Source organism: Oncorhynchus kisutch, linkage group LG17, assembly GCF_002021735.2.
Source record: "Oncorhynchus kisutch isolate 150728-3 linkage group LG17, Okis_V2, whole genome shotgun sequence".
NCBI classification, from domain to species: Eukaryota; Metazoa; Chordata; class Actinopteri; order Salmoniformes; family Salmonidae; genus Oncorhynchus; species Oncorhynchus kisutch.
This window is the reverse complement of record NC_034190.2, coordinates 58,219,462-58,236,802: the sequence shown is the minus strand read 5'-3', so window position 1 is coordinate 58,236,802 and position 17,341 is coordinate 58,219,462.

The window sequence follows — 17,341 nt, the reverse complement described above, 5'->3', positions numbered from 1 at the left end:
TTGCAGGAAGCAAATTTCTGCTTGAAAAAGCTAGCCTTGGCTTTTCTAACTGCCTGTGTATAATGATTTCTAGCTTCCCTGAACAGCTGCATATCACGGGGGCTGTTCGATGCTAATGCAGAACGCCATAGGATGTTTTTGTGTTGGTTAAGGGCAGTCAGGTCTGGGGAGAACCAAGGGCTATATCTGTTCCTGGTTCTAAATTTCTTGAATGGGGCATGTTTATTTAAGATGGTTAGGAAGGCATTTTTAAAAAATATCCAGGCATCCTCTACTGACGGGATGAGATCAATATCCTTCCAGGATACCCCGGCCAGGTCGATTAGAAAGGCCTGCTCGCAGAAGTGTTTCAGGGAGCGTTTTACAGTGATGAGTGGAGGTCGTTTGACCGCTGACCCATTACGGATGCAGGCAATGAGGCAGTGATCGCTGAGATCTTGGTTGAAGACAGCAGAGGTGTATTTAGAGGGGAAGTTGGTTAGGATGATATCTATGAGGGTGCCCGTGTTTAAGGTTTTGGGGAGGTACCTGGTAGGTTCATTGATTATTTGTGTGAGATTGAGGGCATCAAGTTTAGATTGTAGGATGGCTGGGGTGTTAAGCATGTTCCAGTTTAGGTCGCCTAGCAGCACGAACTCTGAAGATAGATGGGGGGCAATCAGTTCACATATGGTGTCCAGAGCACAGCTGGGGGCAGAGGGTGGTCTATAGCAGGCGGCAACGGTGAGAGACTTGTTTTTAGAGAGGTGGATTTTTAAAAGTAGAAGTTCAAATTGTTTGGGTACAGACCTGGATAGTAGGACAGAACTCTGCAGGCTATCTTTGCAGTAGATTGCAACACCGCCCCCTTTGGCAGTTCTATCTTGTCTGAAAATGTTGTAGTTTGGAATTAAAACTTCAGAATTTTTGGTGGTCTTCCTAAGCCAGGATTCAGACACAGCTAGAACATCCGGGTTGGCAGAGTGTGCTAAAGCAGTGAATAGAACAAACTTAGGGAGGAGGCTTCTAATGTTAACATGCATGAAACCAAGGCTATTACGGTTACAGAAGTCGTCAAAAGAGAGCGCCTGGTGAATAGGAGTGGAGCTAGGCACTGCAGGGCCTGGATTCACCTCTACATCGCCAGAGGAACATAGGAGGAGTAGAATAAGGGTACGGCTAAAAGCTATGAGAATTGGTCGTCTAGAACGTCTGGAACATAGAGTAAAAGGAGGTTTCTGGGGGCGATAAAATAGCATCAAGGTATAATGTACAGACAAATGTATGGCAGGATGTGAATACAGTGGAGGTAAACCTAGGTATTGAGTGATGAAGAGAGAGATATTGTCTCTAGAAACATCGTTGAAACCAGGAGATGTCATTGCATGTGTGGGTGGTGGAACTAATAGGTTGGATAAGGTATAGTGAGCAGGACTAGAGGCTCTACAGTGAAATAAGCCAATAAACACTAACCAGAACAGAAATGGACAAGACATATTGACATTAAGGATAGGCATGCTTAGTCGAGTGATCAAAAGGGTCCGGTGAGTGGAGAGGTTGGTTGGTGATTTAGACAGCTAGCCAGGGCATCGGTAGCAAGCTAGCATAGGATGGAGGTCTGTTAGCCACCCCTTACGTTCCGTCAGTAGATTAGTGGGGTTCCGTGTGGTAGAGGGGATTAATCCAAATCACACAACAACAACAAAAATAAAAACAATAGATATAGTTATAGAGGCCCAAGAAGAAAATATAATAATAATAATTAAAAAAATAATTAAAAAAAAATAATAATAAAAAAATTGTCCGATTGTCTATTCAGATAGCAGCCGGTAAGACAGCTAACGGTTAGCAGGCCGCAGATGGGCGTTCAGGTAACGTCGCGACGGAGGAGCCGGCCGAATAACTCCTTCGGGTAGATAACGTCGGCAGTCCAGTTGAGAAGGCCCGGTGGGGCTCCGCGAAGGCAGTAAAACGGGTCCGGATAGGTGACTGCAGCCCAGGTGTGATTGATGGAACTCAGGAGTGATTGACGGAGCTTGCTAGCTCCGATGGTCACACGGATAGCAGCTAGCTAGCTGTGAGATCCGGGTATGAATGTCCAGGGACATGGAGAGAAAAATTGGTCCGGTATGTTCCGTTCCGAGCCGCGCTGCGCCGTACAGAACTGGCGATAGATTTTCGAGCTAAAGGATAGCTGATGACCACAAAACGATTTGCCAGTAAAGGAGCTAACTAGCTTCTGAACTAGCTTCTGGATTAGCTTCTGGCTAGTTTCAGGCTAGCTTCTTGGAGTTTCTGGCTAGCTTCTTGGAGGATTACAGATCTGAGGTAAATAATACTTTTTTATAAATATACATTGGTGAGGCGGGTTGCAGGAGAGTGTTTTGAAGATGAGTTGATGGAAAATAAAAATAAAATGTATGTGAAAAAGTTGTAAATATATATATATACAGGACACGACAAGACGAGGACAAAAGACGTCTGAACTGCTATGCCACCTTGGAGAATAATTGTAATCTCCCCTGCATGGAGACTTCCACTGGAGTCTTACATCTAATGTCCATATGAAATAGGTTAGAACAGTCTGAAGACAACATTTAGAACATCTAAAACACCAGAGGGAATGAATCTTTCTACACCAGTGGAATAAGACTAAAATGTCATCTTTGAGGACACATCGGTTTCTGTCGTTTATCTGACAAGGGTATTTATAAAAACAAGACTAAAGTCTAGACATTGAGGCAGCTGTAGCATTTAGATAATCAACATACCCTAATTATAAGGTTTATCGTCAACATTTCAGAGAGAGATATATATATATATACATACATATACAGTACCAGTGAAAAGTTCGGACATACATACTCACTTAAGTTTTTTAAAATTACTATTTCTACATTGTAGAATAAAATTGAAGACCTCAAAACTATGAAATAACACATATGGAATCATGTAGTAACCAAAATAATGTTAAACAAATCAACATATATTTAATATTTGAGATTCTTAAAAGTAGCCACCCTTTGCCTTGATGACAGCTTTGCACACTTTAGGCATTCTCTCAACCAGCTTCATGAGGCAGTCACCTGGAATGCATTTCAATTAACAGGTGTGTCTTGTTAAAAGTTAATTTGTGGAATTTCTTTCCTTCCTAATGCGTTTGAGCCAATCAGTTGTGTTGTGATAAGGTAGGGGAGGTATACAGAACATAGCCCTATTTGGTAAAAGACAAAGTCCATATTATGGCAAGAACCGCTAAACCAAGATGGCGTAGCAGTCAGATGTATTTGTCCTTCGTCTTGTCGTGTCCTGGTTAGTGATTATTGTCTTATTTCACTGTAGAGCCTCTAGCCCTGCTCAATAAGCCTTAACCAACTATTTAGTTCCACCTCCCACACATGCGGTGACATCGCCTGGTTTAAACTTCTCTAGAGACAATATCTCTCTTATCATTACTCAATGCCTAGGTTTACCTCCAATGTACTCACATCCTACTTTACCTTTGTCTGTACATTATGCCTTGAATCTATTCTATCGCGCCCAGAAACCTGCTCCTTTTACTCTCTGTTCCGAACGCACTAGGCGAATAGTTTCGATAGACTTTAGCCGCACCCTTATCCTACTCCTCCTCTGTTCCTGTGGTGATGTAGAGGATAATCCAGGCCCTGCAGTGCCTAGCTCCACTCCTACTCCCCAGGTGCTCTCATTTGTTGACTTCTGTAACCGTAAAAGCATTGGTTTCATGCATGTTAACATTAGAAGCCTCCTTTCTAAGTTTGTTTATTTCACTGCTTTAGCACACTCTGCCAACCCGGATGTCCTAGCCGTGTCTGAATCCTGGCTTAGGAAGACCACCAAAACCCCTAACATTTCCATCCCCAACTAAAACATTTATAGGCAAGATAGAACTGCCAATGGGGGCAGTGTTGCAATCTACTGCAGAGATAGCCTGCAGAGTTGTGTGTTGCTATCCAGGTCTGTACACAAACAATTCAAGCTTCTACTTTTAAAAATCCACCTTTCCAGAATCAAGTCTCTCAACGTTGCCGCTTGCTATAGACCATCCTCTGCCCCAGCTGTGCCCTGGACACCATATGTGAATTGATTGCCCCCCATCTATCTTCAGAGCTCGAGCTGCTAGGTGACCTAAAGTGGGACGTGGTTAACACCCTAGCCATCCTGCAATCTAAGCTTGATGCCCTCAATCTCACACAAATGATCAATTAACCCACCAGGTACAACCCCAAATCCATAAACACGGGCACCCTCATAGATAACATCCTAACCAACTTGCACTCCAAATACACCACTGTTGTTTTCAACCAAGATCTCAGCGATCACTGCCAGCATCCATCGTGGGTCTGCGGTCAAATGACCACCCCTAATCACTGTCAAACGCTCCCTGAAATACTTCCTGTGGTGTTCTGCATTAGCATCGAATAGCCTCCGTGATATGCAACTTTTCAGGGAAGTTAAGAACAAATATTACACAGGCAGTTAGGAAAGCTAAGGCTAGCTTTTTAAATCAGAAATTTGCATCCTGTAGCACAAACTCAGAAGTTCTGGGACACTGTAAAGTTCATGGAGAATAAGAGCACCTCCTCCCAGCTGCCCAATGCACTGAGGCTAGGAAACACTGTCACCACCAATAAATCCACTATAATTGAGAATGTCCATTTTTCTATGGCTGGCCATGCTTTCCACCTGGCTACCCCTACCCCGATCAACAGCCCTCCACCCCCCACAGCTACTTACCCAAGCCTCCCCATTTCCCCTTCACCCAAATCCAGATATCGAATGTTCTGAAAGAGCTGCAAAATCTGGACCCCTACAAATCATCCGGGCTAGACAATCTGGATCTTCTCTTTTTGAAATTATCTGCCGAAATTGTTGCAACCCCTATTACTAGCCTGTTCAACCTCTTTTTCGTATCGTCTGAGATTCCCATAGATTGGAAAGCTGCCATAGTCATCCCATTCTTCAAAGGGGAGACACTCTAGACCCAAACTGCTACAGACCTATATCTATCCTACCCTGCCTTTCTAAAGTCTTCAAAAAGCCAAGTTAACAAACAGATTACCAACCATTTCGAATCCCACCGTACCTTCTCCGCAGAGCTGGTCATGGGTGCACCTCATCCACGCTCAAGGTCCTAAACAATATCATAACCTCCATCAATAAGAGACATTACTGTGCAGCCGTATTCATCGACCTGGCCAAGGCTGTCGACTCTGTCAATCACTACATTCTTATCGACAGACTCAACAGCCTTGGTTTCTCAAATGATTGCCTCGCCTGGTTTACCAACTACTTCTCTGATAGAGTTCACTGTGTCAAATCAGAGGACCTGTTGCCCAGACCTCTGGCAGTCTCTATGGGGGTGCCACAGGGTTCAATTCTCGGGCCGACTCTCTTCTCTGTATACATCAATGATGTCGCTCTTGCTGCTGGTGATTCTCTGATCCACCTCTACGCAGACGACACCATTCTGTATACTTCTGGCCCTTATTTGGACACTGTGTTTACAACCCTCCAGACGAGCTTCAATGCCATACAACTCTTCTTCCATGGCCTCCAACTGCTCTTAAATGCAAGTAAAACTAAATGCATGCTCTTCAACCAATTGCTGCCCACACTTGCCTGCCCATCCAGCATCACTACTCTGGACGGTTCCGACTTAGTATATGTGGACAACTACAAATACCTAGGTGTCTGGTTAGATTATAAACTCTCCTTCCAGACTCACATTAAGCATCTCCAATCCAAAAGTAAATCTAGAATCGGCTTCCTATTTTGCAACAAAGCATCCTTCACTCATGCTGCCAAAATACCCTCATAAAACTGACCATCCTACCGATCCTTGACTTTGGCGATGTCATTTGCAATATAGCCTCCAACACTCTACTCAACAAATTGGATGCAGTCTATCACAGTGCCATCCGTTTTGTCACCCACCCATAGCATGCACTCCAGCAGGAATATCCCACTGGTCACCCTCAAAGCCAATTCTTCCTTTGGCCGCCTTTCCTTCCAGTTCTCTGCTGCCAATGACTGAAACGAACTGCAAAAATCACTGAGATGGAGACTTATCTCCCTCACTAGCTTTAAGCACCAGCTGTCAGAGCAGCTCACAGATCACTGCACCTGTACATAGCCCATCTGTAAATAGCCCATCCAAATACTTCATCCCCATACTGTATTTATCTTGCTCCTTTTCACCCCAGTATCTCTAGTTGCACATTAATCTTCTGCACACACTTCTACCATTCCAGTGTTTAATTGCTATATTGTAATTACTTTGCCACCATGGCCTATTTATTTCCTTACCTCCCTTATCTTACCTCATTTACACATGCTGTATATAGACTTTTTCTACTGTATTATTGACTGTATGTTTGTTTATTCCATGTGTAACTCTGTGTTGTTGTATGTGTCAAACTGCTTTGCTTTATCTTGGCCAGGTCGCAGTTGCCAATGATGTTCTCAACTAGCCTACCTGGTTAAATAAAGGTTAAATAAAATAAAAAAAATAAGCAAAGAGAAATGACAATCCATTATTACTTTAAGATATGAAGGCCAGTTAATATGGAGCATTTCAAAAGTTTCTTCAAGCGCAGCCGCAAAAACCATCAAGCGCTATGATGAAACTGGCTCTCATGAGAACCGCCACAGGAAAGGAAGACCCAGAGTTACCTCTGCTGCTGAGGATAGGTTTATTAGAGTTAACTGCATCTCCGATTGCAGCCCAAATAAATGCTTCAGAGTTCAAGTAACGGACACACCTCAACATCAACTGTTCAGAAGAGACCTCATGAATCAGGCCTTAATGGTCAAATTGCTGCAAAGGAACCACTACTAAAGGACACCAATAATAAGAAGAGACTTGCTTGGACCAAGAAACATGAGCAATGGACATTAGACCAGTGGAAATCTGACCTTTGGTCTGCGTCTTTGTCAGACGCAGAGTATGTGAAAGGATTATCTCTGCATGTATCGTAACCACCGTGAAGCATGGAGGAGGTGGTGTGGTGGTGCTTTGCTGGTGACATTGCCGTGATTTTTTAGAATTCAAAGCACACCTAACCAGCATGATTAGCACAGCATTCAGTGATAACCCATCACATCTGGTTAGCGCTTAGTGGGACTATAATTTGTTTTTCAACAGGACAATGACCCAACACACCTCCAGGCTGTATAAGGGCTATTTGACCAAGAAGGAGAATGATGGAGTGCTGCATCAGATGACCTGGCCTCCACAATCACCCGACATCAACCCAGTTGAGATGGTTTGGGATGTTGGACCGCAGAGTCAAGAAAAAGCAGCTCAGCATATGTGGAAACTCCTTCAAGACTGTTCGAAAATCATTCCAGGAGAAGATGGTTGAGAGAATGCCAAAAGTGTGCAAAGCTGTCATCAAGGAAAAGGGTGACTACTTTGAAGACGATAAAATATAAAATCTATTTAGATTTGTTTAGCACTTTTTTGGAGACTACATGATTCCATATGTGTTATTTCATAGTTTTGATGTCTTCACTATTATTCTACAATGTAGACACAGTACAAATAAAGAAAACCCCTTGAATGAGTAGGTCAGTCCAAACTTTTGACTGGTACTGTATATACAGGCTTTCCAAATACAAATTATACAGCAAAAGGTTCCTTGATTTGGACAATTTCACCATTTACATTCACTGAATAACATGTATATAGTGTAGGAACTATGAACTTTTCTTAGAAAGCGTCATGATTGCACTGATTATAAGTAGACAACAATGATTCTCCTTTTCTACCACAGAAGCCGTTTGGGACAGAACAGCAGGAACAGGTCCTATTCTGTGGCACACTCAGGCATTGTGCCATCCAGTTCTAGACTGATTGAGGGTGGTATTTAACAGCACAATGGGGACTCAGACACAACAATGCTTCTCTCCTACTATGTAAGACGGGCAGGAAAGCTGCGTGTCAAACTGTAAAAATAATTATGCAAATAAGGACAGTCTGAGCAGGTTATCATTACAGAACAGAACATATGGCAATTATCACAATGCGCTGACAGTGTTACAGTAAAAGGTGCAATCTGTAACTGTTGTTGACAAATATTGCAATTGACTGAGTAAAAATAGCAGCGAGTGGCATTGATTGTGCTTACATAATGTAGTAGGAACATTGTCAATAGAAAACAATGGCCGCATCCGAATACCCATACTAGCGTACTACATACTTAAACTGCATGCTATGTACTCATCATTGCATACTATTTAGCACGAACCGTTTAGTAAAACGTATGCAGTGTGCTACAGCCGCAATGCAGTAGCGACTCCTGACTGGCCGAGTAGGTGGGGCGGGGCTGAGTGCGGGTGGATTTTATCAAATTCAACAGACATGCGTCACATTAACCAGCCTGATAATGGCTCATTTTCAATTTGATTATTATTTTTTACTCTGAATAGAATAGGAATGGAGTTATAGGCCTGCTCATCCTGGTTATAGACAGACTATCACATTGGACCTAAACCTTAGCCCATAGGGCCCATCTATCCTATTTAAAAAGGGCTGAAGATAGAAACAGATCATTTGGTTCCATTTCAACACAATTATTAGTGAAACCAAAGTGCTGTAACATATATAAATGCAATCAAATAGCCTAGTACACACACCAAAACTTTTCAAATGTTCGAATCAAAAGGCTACTGCACAGAAAGAAAGTGGACAGTTCGGTGCATCGCAAATTCAGAACTGCTGGACTGGCTGTTTGAGAAGATTTGAATCTGAAGTAAATACCAACATAGCGACTGTAGGTCAAAGCTGTGTGCTGGAAAACCTTAGTAGACATGGAAAAATAGGCATTTTTGTGCTCATGTGAATTTCCTTTTTTCCCCCCGGCTTCAGACCAATACCGATTCTCACTTAAAAAGTTTTTGGGTTAATAATAAACTAAAGCACTCATCATTGGGAACGAGATCATAATCACTGCTAAGGCTTGATCCATAATGTAGATGGTTAAATAGGTAGCGCAGCCTACTAAACTAAAACAATCCATGTATTCAAATCAAAACGCCTGATTAACATGACAACAGTAACACATCCAGAGTCCCCGGACCCGACACATTCACAAATAAAAAAGATGGTTTAGTATTTAGTTTAAAATCTCTGACGAAGGCTAAGAAACACTTTTCAATGAGAAAACACAAGCCCACTTTGGGTTGTGCCACTCATAGGAACTTCAAAAGTAGAGCAGTGCAGGCTGTGCATGAAGGTCAGAGATCATTGGACATTGTTTTTGATCGGATCATTACTGAGCCTGGCTGGGATAAAGATTAAATCACTCACAGCAGTGCTCTGAAACAGAAAATTAAGGATTTCATGTTACAAGTACATCAGCTGAAAGGTCATTTTCCTGTAAAAACCTACCTATGCAATAGTCGTAGACGAGAGAGACTCAAAACTGTAAATGGAAAGGTGTGTGCTGCATAGACTTGTCCAGTGGAGTAGACTACTGTATGACAGAGTCATTTACCAATGTGTCAGCATGAAAGAGAGGATGGTGGCATTCCTCTCCAAGTAGGGTGAGTCAACATGTTTTTCTCTTTGCACGCACACACACACTGATTGATTGGACTGAATTGTTATTGGTGTTTTAACATTTCTATCGTATTAGGCTGGGCATGTAGTTAATGTTTGTGTTGTCATCTTCGCTGTAAGATGATCCATTTCTGTCTGCGTACCATGATATTCATTGTTTTAGCTCGGTTTGTTTCATGTTTGCTTCCCTCTTCGCCGCAAGATGGTAATACTTAACTATTTATCTAGCCTGAACTGTTGGCATATATTCTCCACATTTCTTCTAAATTGCACATATTATTTTTATGAGTCAGTGTGAATGTGCTCGTTGAGATGCTGCCTCTGCCAGAGAAGTGCTGTCCAACTGCTGGTGCTGATAGCGGTAGGCCACGCTCTCCAGTAACTTTCCATGGTTCTGAATATATATTTAGAGTGCACTGTTTTTATGCACATCTTGGGGATACCACAGGTTAACATGAGTATTCCGGTGGCTTCTCTATAGTTAGCCTACAACATCTCAAAGTAGAAGGGCATTGCAGTTACATTTCCCATAGACTATTTTAATCTTGCTGCTTCAGAAACATTTTAGTAATGACATTATTACAACTTGAGCAAACAGGTGGGGAAATGAACTTTCCCAAATAACTAACTTGCATTTGACCGTGCTGTGTAGGTCATGTAACTGTTTGTTACATACAATATTATCTTTGTGGACTTAAATAGGACATATATGTTACTCTCCGGTTTTAACTGTGATGAAACACAAAAGGTATGAGGTTGATTTATTCCTCCACGGTGTGATGGTTGTCTTTTGGAACTGTTTTTAAACGAGGTAGGCTATGGCTTATCAGCCTTGTATTGGCTATCACGGTGCCCAATACATGCATTTCTAATGGGTTATAGAGCAAACAACGCAATATCACAACATATGTTGTAAAAAAATCTATATTCTGCTTGGCTTCCCCATTGATTTTACCGACTCACAGCTACTGGAATGGAAAGAGACAAATGTTACAAAACACCCAAAAGTTGAATGACATTCTGAGATTGTCAAGCCAAGCCTTCGATACTGGGTAGGCCTACAAGGTAGGGAGGAATGTATGTTCTGTTTGTAGAGATTGTCATGGTCTATTTATTGTGGTGTTGAAAACGCAAACGATGATATACTGCCCTTAGTCAGTATGCTTTGTTTATTGGTTGTGGTGCATTGGCACAGAAACCTGTTGGTGGAAAACTTGTTGCATATATTTTATACAATTCTAAATATGGCATCAACATGTAGAACAGCTGACCTCCTTCTAGCTGATCATTGTGTGCAGCCGGCGCTGATCGTAGTGTAATGAAACAGGCAGGGAGAATGAGCTCGTCTGTGCTGGTCGGCGAACCCTCAACCTTCTGGCCTGTAGCCCTGCGTGCCATCGACTGTGCCACAAAAGCATGCTGAAGTGGCAATGTCGATATCCACATTTATAAACACAGGGTTACTAGAGTTATTGTTATTTGTGGTTGTTGATTCTATGAGGGGGAGGGTGTGCAATTTATTTTGAAGTACATGGGGAGGGCCATGTGAAAATATTTGTAATGTTGGGGAGGGGGGTGCATTTTATTATGACACCTTGAGTTGTACCAGCCTTCCCCCCCCAGTAAATTTCGATCTGTCCCTAATCAGTGCAGAATCTGTAATAGCATTGATCCCTTTCACCACGTACATTTAATGTAACCTCAACTACAAACCAGGTCATTTGGTTCTGCTATTTGATCAAGAACAGTGATAATACATTCATGTTTTGTATAAATATACCAAATATCTGACATTGTATTCCTATTTGAACTTTGCTCTGCTTTTAAATGGTTTAAAAGCATTGATAGACATTTGTGACAATTTAACCAAAAATACGACATTGTTTTTCCATTGTAATGTGGATGTGCTTTTAGATGGTGGTTGAAAAGACAGCGATAACACGTTGTAAATTCAACTAACTTTTGTCTGTCTTTTTGAGTGGGTGAATAGATGTCTCATTGATCAACGTCTCAACCAAATATTACCCAATTATCAGAGTTGAAATGACGTGGTGTGCCCAGTGGGCCACGATCCATCAAATCTCTATAAAGCAGACAACGACGTGTGTATTTCACACCACGATCATTTTTCACAAGGGATGAAAAACACACGCCCAAGTTTTGTATTGTCAAAGTGCCCTAAGAGTGGCGCGGTTGCCAAAAAACGCACACATCGAATGCGTCTGCGCGTGAAATGTGGACAATGCTCATCACCAAATGTATAATGCATTCACGTTGCAGTTATAGCCTACCCTCGTATCAGAAGTCAAGCATAGCCTATTTGCGGCACACATACAATGCAGAGATATATTAGCCATTTAAAACATGCATTACACTGTGGGCTATAGCAGCTGAGTGTCACCTGAAACATATTTTCCATTACTAAAGTAACCTAATAAAACACGAACTATAAGAAAAGTAGACAGGAAACAAAAATACAAAAGTTAAAACGCACAATACCGTGTTGGACTGCAAGGATATAAACCCAGTCACTGAGATGGTGAGTCCTCTGGACTCCACACTCGAAGAAGACAGTATGCGCCTGACAGAAATATTGTTCCCGTTTTAGACTTCAGCAAAGCCGACAGTGAGCAAGTCTTGGGCGCCTTTCCATTGGCTCACTATCGCTCGCTCTGCCCTCCTCCCAACTTCGTGCGCAACAGTATCTGAAAGGCGCTCTCGAGTTAATTAATATAAAACACATTTGTTGGCCCTCTTCAACATGTACTTTTCTTTATATTATTGTTCTCTCTGCATTGTTTGTTAGAGCCCCTAAGTAAGCATTTCACTCACTACACCTGTTGTTTACGAAGCACGTGACAAATAAAATTGGATTTGATCAGTCTGATACTTCAGGTGCAATTTATAGGCTACTCTCACCTAAACGTATTCTTTGGTTGGGAATTCCACATCAATGCGCAAAAGTTCGTGGTTTCCTCATAGTGATTGGTGTTACCTTATAATTTATTTGAAATAGCCAATCAATAACAAAGACCATCGTGCATTGTTCGTTCAATCAATGATTGAATCTGTGAGTATATAACCTGAGCTATAGCGTGGGTCAGCTAACATTGTAGGTTATTGAGTCGCCATGAACATGCACAAACACAATCCATATGGTCATTTCCTTTAGCCTGGGGTGCATTTTGTAATGTCTACACAACCTTGGAGAGGAACAGTGAGCAATTTCCATTCTTAGAATAATAATAAGCTACAACAAATGTATTCCCTGTGGTGATTCTCTGATGCTCAATAACTTCTACTTCAATCATAAATTGTACTAGTTTGAAATCCGTTTTGCACATCTCATTTACCAAGTATACATTCACATGAGATTGATGAAAAGATATATAGCAAAATATCCATAATCTCCACTGCCCTCTTGAGGAAGTTAAAACCATGAGGTGGAGACTGGGGTAGGCTTTATAATGTTTCAGATCAATGTGTGTGTGGTGTGTGTGTGGTGTGTGGTGTGTGTGTGGTGTGTGTGTGTGTGTGTGTGTGTGTGTGTGTGTGTGTGTGTGTGTGTGTGTGTGTGTGTGTGTGTGTGTGTGTGTGTGTGTGTGTGTGTGTGTGTGTGTGTGTGTGTGTGTGGTGTGTGGTGTGTGGTGTGTGTGTGAGATCGGAAAGATGGCGGAAGCGGATGATGAAGTGGACTCAATCTAATGGCCATATAATCAAGGAGAATTGGAATAATGTCCAAAAGAATGGAAAACAGAGCAAAGTAGAGTACAGGGATGAGAATGTCACTTGGAGTGTACAGTCTGTAGATGAGGAGCAGCTGATCGAATTAACAATCTTGAGGAATCCATGAGAGATTTCCAAACTGGTGGAGAAAATGCTGAGTCAAGTGAAGGCTGTGAGGATCAAGAGAGGCGGGCTTGTTTAGATCTTTTGTGCTTCTGAGGATCAGAAGAAAATGTGTGTTGCATCTCACCCGATTTGATCAATTTGAAGTGTTGTTTGTGTCTCTTAGGAACAGGGCACCCCTCAAGGGGGTTATATCTGGAGTCTCATGGGAAGTAGACGTTGAAGAGAAACTATTCCTGGTGTGTTTCATGCACATCGGATGAATCGTGTGGTGCATAAAGAAAAAAGTCAATCTGTTCTTAAATTTTTTGATATGGAGTCTCTCCCTACTCAAGTGCAGTTAGGATATATTAACTACAAAGTCAGAGCATTTATCCCAAGACCAATACAGTGTGATCATTGTAAAGCTTTTGGTCATGTTTCAAGTGTTTGCAGAAGGGAGAAGCCGAGATGTCCAAGTTGTGGAAAAGATCATGAAGCCATGTCTAACGTACCCCATACCACCCCCCCCCCCCCCCAATGGTGAAAGAGAATGAGATGTCCAAAGTCAGGGCTTTCCAAAGCATATCATATGCAGCAGCTGTTAAAAGGGTTGAGGGCGTGAATGCTGCACTTGAAGAGTCCAGGTGGTGGATAGGCTGCAGGGTTTGCCTTTCACCAGCAGGATCCTGACATTTTAAAGGTTAAGAAGGTGGACTTTGTGGCCTTTATAGCTATAGTGATAAATGGCACTGCCAAGGTAGAAAGAAGGTCCAGGAAGATATAAATCATTGTGGAAGCGGCGGAGCGATTCCTGGGGCACAAGCCAGGCCCTAATGCCTGAGAAGGGAGACATGGAGATTTAAAAGGAATCGCCGACGTTGTCCCCACTGTGAATGTTTGCTGCTTCCCAAGTCAAAAGCCCAGGGCTACCTATGGCCGAGGACACAAACAAGTACAAGAAGTCAGAAGGACAATATAGGAACAAGATTGAATCCTATTAGACATGCTCCACCACCCGCTACATGTGGCAAGGGCTACAGTCCATTATGGTTTAAAGGATGACCCAGCCTTGATCTGCCCAACGATGCCTTCCTTACCAGACAAACTCAATGCATTTTATGCATGCTTTGACAAAAACCATCCCCAGCATCTCGCTCTCCAAGGCCATCGTGAGTAAGGTTTAAAAATCAGGTCAACAGTCGGAAGGCCGCAGGGCCGGTATTTCAGGGCGTGTTCTCAGTGGGGTAGCCTAGTGGTTAGAGCGTTGGACTAGTAACTGAAAGGTTACAAGATTGAATCCCCAAGCTGACAAGGTAGAAAATCTGTTGTTTTGTCCCTGAACATGGCAGTTAACCTACTGTTCCTAGGTCGTCATTGAAAATAAGAATTTGTTCTTAACTGACTTGCCTAGTTAAATAAAGATGACAAAAAAGAGCATGCGCAGGCATATTCAAAGTTATTTTCAAACTCTACTTGTCCCAGTTTGTAATTCCTGCATGTCTCAAACTGATTACCATCATTCCAGCTCCCAAGGAAAACTGCCACAATGACTACCAACCTGTAGCACACATCTGTAATCATTAAGTGATTTAAAAGGCTGGTTACGGCACACATCAACACCATCATCCCAGACCAGGGATCATCAACTAGATTTAGCCGCAGGCCAATTTTTTCTTGAGCAGATGGTTGGGGGGGGGGGGGGGGGGGGGGGCAGAACATAATTACAAAGAATTAGCAAATTGACCGCAAGAGTAGCAAACAGATATTTGACGAAAACAACATTTCAAACCTTGCTGACGTTATTGTACGATCACCTCTCTATTATGCGTGGGAATACTTGGGCACAGATTTCCAAAATTAAAATCACTTGGAACAGAAGCCCTGGTGTTTTTACAATCTTTTATGTCCAACAATGAAAATTGATATATATTTTTTAAATACTTGAAAGAAAAAAAATTGCCCTGGATACTTGGAGGGCCAAATAAAACCACAGCCAGTTGGGGAACCCTACCCAAGACACACTTCAATTTGCACACCGCCCCAACAGATCCATGGACGACACAATCTCAATTGCACTCCACACTGCCCTCAACCACCTGGATAAGAGGAAAACCTATGTGAGAATGCTGAAAATCGACTACAGTTCTGCAGTCAACACCATAGTCCCCTCCAAGCTTGTCACCAAGCTTCTGACCCTTGGACTAAAAACTACCCTCTGCAACTTGATCCTGGACTTCCCGACTGGCCGACCCCAGGTGGTGAGGGAAGGCAACATCACTTTTGCCACACTGACCATCAACATGGGGGCCCCACAAGGGTGTGTGCTTAGTCCCCGACTGTACTCCCTGTTCACCCACGACTGCGTGGCCACGCACGACTCCAGCACGATCATCAAGTTTGCTGATGATGCAACGGTGGTAGACCTGATCACCTACGACGGTGAGACAGCCTACAGGGAGGTGGTCAGTGAAATGGCAGTGTGGTGCCAGGACAACAACCTCTCCCTCAATGCCAGTAAGACCATGGAGCTGATTGTGGACTACAGGAAACGGGGGTGTGAACATACCCACATGGACCGGGCTACAGTGGAGTGGATTGAGAGCTTCAAGTTCCTCGGTGTCCAAATCACAAAGATTTGGACAGCGCCTCTTCCCCCTCAGGAGGTTGAAAAGACTTGGAATAAGCCCTCAAATCCTCATAAATTCTACAGCTGCACCACAGAGCATCTTAACTGGCTGCATCACTGCTTGGTATGGCAACTGCACTGCCCTCGATCGCATGGTGCTATAGAGGGTGGTACAGACAGCCCAGTACATCATTTGGGGCTCCCTGCCATCCAGGACCTCTGTATCAGGCGTTGTGAAAGGAAGGCCTGAGAAATTGTTAAAGACTCCAGCCACCCAAACCATAGACTGTTCTCTCTGCTTCCGCATGGCAAGCGGTACTGGAGCAACAAACAAGTCTGACACCAACAGGCTCTTGAACAGCTTCTATCCCCAAGCCAAGTAGCTAACTAAATAGCTAACCAAATGGATACAGATGGTCTGCATTAACCCTTAAATTTTTGCTCTGACTCTATGCACTCACAGATTCCTACACACTCACTAACACACTCCCACCCACACAATTTGCTCTCACACACACACACAGACATTCATACTGACTCTACACACACTCACATACAATCATAATATATACTGCTGCTACTCTGTTTATCATATATACTGATGCCTAGTCACCCTACCCCTATACATACAGTAACTACCCCTACCACTCCAGTATCCCTGCACATTGTAAATATGGTATTGGAACTGACCCTGTATATAGCTACTGACCCTGGAACTGACTGTATATAGCTTACTTACTTTCTTGTGTTCTTTTTTATATAATACTACTGATTACTGCATTGTTGGGAAAGAGCTTGCAAGGCATTCCACTGTACTTGCACATGACAATAACTTAACTTGAACCTAATGACACTCAAATGAAATGCGTCTCTAAATTCTCTTCCACATGGTAGCTTGTGTCAGTTCCAAACATTTTAAATGGCTAAATTTGTACCATTTCAAACTTGGTGCTAAATAAGCCCCTGTGCATTTTTTATTTGGGCCTAAAATTAACAGCATAAAAGAAAGGCAAATCTTTCAAAGGGAAAACATGTACTGTAATGTATGTGATAGGCTATCATGCCATTTAGGTTTTATATTTATAAAAGTTAATCTGACACAGGCTACAACTCAAATCTAATGATTTCCCTGGAGACCTTTACTTGGAGTCATGAGTTAAATGCAACCTCGTATTGTGAACAGACCATAAACCACAATGAGCACACTGGACATGCACACTACTGTACTCTGAGTGAGGGAGTCTCCCTACTGTACACACTGTTCTGCCCCATTTGGCTTGTAATGAAAGGACATAGCGTCTGCTGCTGCAATCAGGCAACAA